The sequence below is a fragment of the Apis florea genome, unplaced genomic scaffold, assembly GCF_048593485.1.
Source record: "Apis florea isolate Af1SG1 unplaced genomic scaffold, ASM4859348v1 contig_2350_pilon, whole genome shotgun sequence".
Lineage (NCBI taxonomy): Eukaryota > Metazoa > Arthropoda > Insecta > Hymenoptera > Apidae > Apis > Apis florea.
This window is the reverse complement of record NW_028256565.1, coordinates 3,913,581-3,919,707: the sequence shown is the minus strand read 5'-3', so window position 1 is coordinate 3,919,707 and position 6,127 is coordinate 3,913,581. Positions and strand designations below refer to the sequence as shown.

Sequence of the window (6,127 nt, the reverse complement as noted above, 5' to 3'; positions counted from 1 at the left end):
TATTCTCTTCCGCGAATTTTTTCATATCTTCATGTTTTCCAAAAATCCTCTCAATCAATCCTTTCTAAAACAAAAAGTTCAATTTTTATCAATAGTAAGGTGTTATTTTTGATACGAAGAATAAAAAAAAAATTTTGGGAAGCTAGGTGGTGATGGTGTAACCGTGACGCATGGCGTTGTATGGTATCAAAGTTGAAACCAGGCGGTCCGGGTACATCTGGTACCGGTCTACCAGAGCGGGCGAGCATTGAACCAGCGAGTACCACTCGAGAAAACAATAGCGAGCAACGCTCTTGTTCTCTTTCCTTCTCTCTCTCTCTCTCTCTAACCCTCTGTCGTCACCCTGAAATCTGGAACCCATATTGTAGAACCGTTTCATCGGAAACGGAGACGCTCGATCTCTTTAGTCAGACAAACTTTGGGAATCGATACGATTTTAGCTGACATTATATAATAAAAGATACTTATTTATGCTGCAACAAAGAATACAAATTTTTAATATCATTTTTTGTTATGGAATATTTGATTCAATATAAAATAAATATAATAGATCTATGAAAATATTTATATGATAGGTATGCATAGTACATCGGAGAACTTACGATAAACATCACAATGGAAAGAGTATCGTATTTTGCACGACCCATTTAATTTGCAATGCCCGCATAAAATCCTCTGATCGTATGATGATCCAAGTCGATACTTCCGATAACCCGCATGAGTAAGTGTAAACAACTCTTTCAGTCTCAGATTCTCACACTATATATTCCTTTAACTCGTTCATCTCTATTCGATGTTATTATAATTTTCTAATCTAAATTTGCTCAGTTATAATTATTATATCTTTCTAAGTTAATTTAATTCTTTTTTTAACGTATCAAACTTTCCAATTCTAATTCTAATTCTTTTTCAAAACTTATAAAAGTTACTTTTATCAATGTGTCCTTCGATGAAATATCGCGTTTCTCTTTGAGGAATTTCGCAGAGGATGCATCTCGAGCCTGGTTATTGCGTCTGCACGCGATTATGGATGATCGAGCCGTTGTGCGTGCCGCGCATACTCCTCCACTCCGAAGTGCTCCTTTCTGTGAAGCTTGCGGCGTTATCTCGGCTTCCTTGTTGTCCCTTTGATGAAATAAAGCACTATCCGCGGCGAGATCTACCCCACGTTAGTAGTTACGGTTCCCGGCCTCTCTCCCTCTCTCTCTCTCTCTCTTTCTCTACATGATGTGTACTACTTTCTCTTTCCCTCTCTTTATTCTCGAGTTCTCTCGACGATGCAGGACACAATGCGGCCCTTACATCTTCATCGAGTACGAGTCGTCGCTTGCGTGTAATGCGTTCACTCTGTACTTTCCATACGGGTATACGAGTTCCCATTTCCTACTACCTCTACTTGGATTCGCTCGGACAATACTCGTCTCACTCACTTCTTTTTAAATCCTTGTTTTTCCTTTAAAGAAAAACATAAGATAAACATAATATAATTTAAGCATGTATTCGGCGTTTCATTTAGAATATTTGCATTAATCAATTTTTTCAAATTTTTTTCAAATGGATACGAAACTGAAAATATTCAAATATTAGAATAATAAAAGAAAGTTAAAAAAAAAAATTATAATAATTTTAAATATTTACAAATTGTTAAAAATTCTGTAAATATATATCTCATTTCTTTTATATAACACCAGAGAAATGGATACGATTTTTTCACAAAATACCAAGCGTTGTTCTCTCGTCGATAAAGCTGATGCAAAATGCGTTTGTGTCGGCGAATACAGATTCCAATGCACTCGTGCGATCTATGCGGTTGAGAAAAAGAGAAAACGTAAAAACAACGATAAAAAGGAAAAGAGAAAAAAAGAATAGAGAAAAGGGAGCTAAGCGAGAGAGAGAAAGGGGCGAAAACAGAGAAAGGAGAAACTTTGGTACACGTAACTGGAGGCAGTCCGTTGGGTGGTTGAATCGTGGAGTGGAAGGCAGAGAGCCCTTATACGCTCATGAAGAAGAAGGTCCAGGTGCGCCCTCACCTCACACGACTCTGCTCCACGGCACATCCGAGTTCTCTTCTGCCTTCGTTTCTCTCTCCCTTCTTTAGTTTTTTCTTTTTTTTCTTCTCTGCTCTTCTTCTCTTTTCTATTCCTTCTATTTTCTTTCCTCTGGCAGTCGGCGTTCTCTTACGCACTTCCGCCATGGTGTACGCATTGCTCTCCGGCAACGTAAAAACGCAGCAACCCATGTAATATCGTGACATACGTTGGATGCTCTGTGGATGTGTACATGCAAACGCGCACGCGCACACATTTATATATATTCGTACATGGGTACAGGCACCTAAAGGTAAAGAATAGGAACTGAAGTACCAGCGTGCAAAATGGATGGCGGATATAAATGCCAAGTAGCCAAGTATGCGGCACTCTCTCTTACCCATTTCGTTCTTCTCTCTTATCTCGCTTGGTCTTGTGTGATTTGCCGTATTGTCCTTTTCTCATTCGTACATATCGTTTTGTACTGACTATGCCGCCTGCATTTGATAAGTATGTATTGGCCGAGTGTCTACGGTCGTTTGCGCGGTGCGAAACGACGCGGAAAGATCAAGCAGCTGCGAATAAATTTTTATGCAGGCTATAGAAACGAAGAAACGGAAGTTAACCAAGCACCAAAAAAATTAGAGATCACGATTAATACACCAATTCACTATATTTTACACCACACGTGCTTCTTTCGAACACGTGTCAAAGTGCCATCTCTGATTTTATGTAGGAAACTAGCAATTTTTCTTACCAATCACGTGCATGGAAAGTCACCATAAGTGAAATATTTATGTAGAGTGTTACGTATATACGATCCATGACGTGATTTATTTTTAATTAATTAGCTGTGTACTGCAGATTATCTTAGAACTCATTGACAACGAAAATTGTGTGAGATAATGCGATCGTGCTTGGAAAAAATTGTGGGTGGTCGGTTTTCGTGACAGGTCGCGGAAAGATGAGCTCTTTGCTTGACGTGTACCTCGTTACCGCGTCGGTGAAGACAAGCTCAGACACCAGGGATGACGCAGCACCAGCTCCTGGTTACCTCTAGTCTATTGTTCTCCCCGCATTTCTTCTCAGCTCGTGCTCAAGTGCTCGATCGCTACCCTCCCTCGAAACCCGGATCCCTAGACGTGCTTTTAGCTCTGTACCCGCGTACGTCCTTCGTGACTAAACGGGATTGTAATTTTTTACTTGGTTAATAAAAACATCATATTATTTTTTAAAATTTATCCTTGGTCTCTGTACCAAGTCAACAATGATATTATAAAAAATCATTTAATCTATAAACAATATAATTATTAAAATATAATTTAACTTATTATTTAAAGTTCAAATACCTTATATTACAAAAAATTGATTACATATTTTGTTGATTACATATTTTGTCATTACGAACATCCGACGACCAAAATAAGGACAACGGTAAGATTCAGAGATTCAGAATCGAATGAGCAATCGGATAGCAAAAAGGAGAAAGGTGACGAGATGCGACCCCCCGTGAGGTTTCCCGCGCGGGGCACCCGCCTGTCGATAATGTCTCATACCAGTTACCGACAAGAACTTCACCTGCGTAACGCTTCGATTCCGTGGTTGACCCCCCATACGAAATGGACCCCCTGCTTGCGTCATGTCGATTTCTTGACTTCGATTGTCCAGTCTCGCGGAAATAACGATACGTCCGTATGGAAAAAGCGACAAATGCCACCGGTATGTCGTCACCCTGTCGTGGGGCTAAAACGTCGAGTAAAACTGAGCACGTTCGCCCCTGGTGGCCTCGCCGTGTGTGGGAACCTCTGATCTCGCGATTTTTCTTCGTCGTTCGAACATAACCTCTTGAGAATTCAGCGAATAGCCGATAGGCATATGCGTTTCTGTCGGGTATTAAAAGTGCGCGGGCTTAATTTTTACAAAAGCGTTGCCTGTGCACCCTGTGTGCTACCTTCTGCTCGATAAACAATATACTATCGTGTACACGCCAACGGGCCGATGAGTGGCCTCCCAGTACAATGCCATCTTATGACATTTTCGAGTTCGACCGTTGTTGTCGAGTGCTTAAGTGCTCGTTATACACGCCGCGTCAAGCTTTTGTCGTAGCAACTGTTTTTTCGGGCGTCGGTTAAGTGTGTCCGGGAATATGAGTTCGTGAAGTTTGTTTCCTATAGACAAGAATCGAAAATTAATAACGGACCAAACAAATCTTGTGGCTTGTGCATTACGATTTAACGAATATTGTGCTGGTGAAATTAATATTCGTTCAATTAATAGTATAGATACAGCGAATAATAAATACCAATTAACTAATCGATGTAAGTAACATCAATCTTTTTATCTATTGATATTTTCAATAAATTTATTGATTGTTTTAATTTCTTAATATTAATAAATAATTTTAACATTAAGGTAATATAATAACGAGAGATTCAATTTATTGTAAAATAAATACTGTAATAAATAATCAGTTTTCGCTGGCTTTTTTCGATTGATATAAAGGATCGAGAGAGAAAAGAGCGCGAAGAAAGTCTCGGTCAGTAGGTAGAAAGCTGGCTGTCACGGAGAAACATTTTCTATCGTCTTCGAGCGATTTACTTCTGGAGGTCAAGCTCGCCCACGTAACCAGCTTCACTTCAGGATTTCAGGGGCGTATCCACGGGGCGTGTTCACGGAGTCGGTAGGATCGACTAGGGGCGGAGTCATTTCCCCACCGTTTCCAACGCGCGATTTTTGCTCTCGGCAGGAACGACGCACACGCATATCCGCTATGTATATGCATGTAAGTCGCTGATTTCTCGTGTGAGTAACACCGTGACGTCGCAAGTTCGGACACGGGTCACAGACAGTAGACTTTGACGGGTTTTCTTCGGCCGATCGCCAGCTAAACGATTTCTTATGCCGCGACATTGAACGCTTCGTTGTTAAGAAACGATTTTTAATAGAGTGCGCTTTCCTCATTTGACGAACTTATACGAAGAATAAATCTTGTGAGTGCATCAAGCGTCAACGATACTTTTCTATGATTGTTCGGTGTTTTCTAACCTTAATTTTTCGTTAAGTTACCAGGACTTGAACGCGACATATTAAATGTAACTTTTTTTCATCCTTTTTTTTCATTATTTCATTTCTTCTATCCTTTTGTCATGGATATATAATATTTTCATAGTTGGTAACCAGTCTAATATTCTTATCAATGGGAAAAATAGCTTTGAAAGAGTGTCGAGTTTTGATCAAATTTATATACTGAATTATTAGAATTTAAAAATACTATCAAAAATTATTAAAACAGAAATTATTTGAAAATATATTTGCAAAAACATGAATGAAAGCTTTCTAGATAATAAAGAAAGAATGAAATATAGAAAAAACTGGAATAAACTTCGATTATTTTCAACATATAGTATCAACGTTTTATAATCATGATATAATATGAATCTCGATATATATAGTACGAATATCTATCAGATCTTGGATATTTTTGACCAAAATTGGGATTTAATAACGGATCGACGAAATATCCATTTCAGGTGGCGCGATTGATTGCACATATAGATATATCTTACGTACGGTGAACGAGGGAATATCGCAAATTCCGTGACGGTACGGATGGCAAAGGCATTCTGGCGTAGCAATTACCTGCAGGGCGAGGGAGTCAAGTAGCAATATCTGGACCTGTTATCCAGTTCGGTTATCCCGACTGGAATGCTTTGTGTCGCCGGCAATCTGCATTTCTACCTGTTTGAATGGAAGTCTATGAGATTCGCGGCATGATTTCAAATGAAATCGACTCTTTGTCCTCCGGCCGGAAATTTCCAATTCAATAACGTGCTCAGGGAAACGCTGCAGAAACGACTGATTGACTGATATCTACCCAGAATTGGATGGGACGCGAAAAAATAGAAAAGTTTTTCTATCCATCGTCCATCATTGGAGAAACTCGAATGCCTTATATTTAGTCAAGATTTTAGTTTTGAGTTGAATTATTGAATCTTATTAACATTTTTTAAGTATTATCTTAAAATTTCATATAATTTTTTAAGTTTCATCACTTAGAAACAAGTATTAATAAAATATTTGAAATATTGAATTTCAAAGAA

At 38.8% G+C, this 6,127-nt stretch overlaps 1 long non-coding RNA gene across 1 annotated transcript; it reads left to right on the top strand.

Moving 5' to 3' along the window:
* The first annotated feature begins 4,788 nt into the window (after positions 1-4,788).
* On the top strand, positions 4,789-6,127 carry LOC105736311 (uncharacterized). The gene is made up of 2 exons (XR_015291074.1): positions 4,789-5,017; positions 5,558-6,127. It is a non-coding gene; the product is annotated as an uncharacterized LOC105736311 (long non-coding RNA).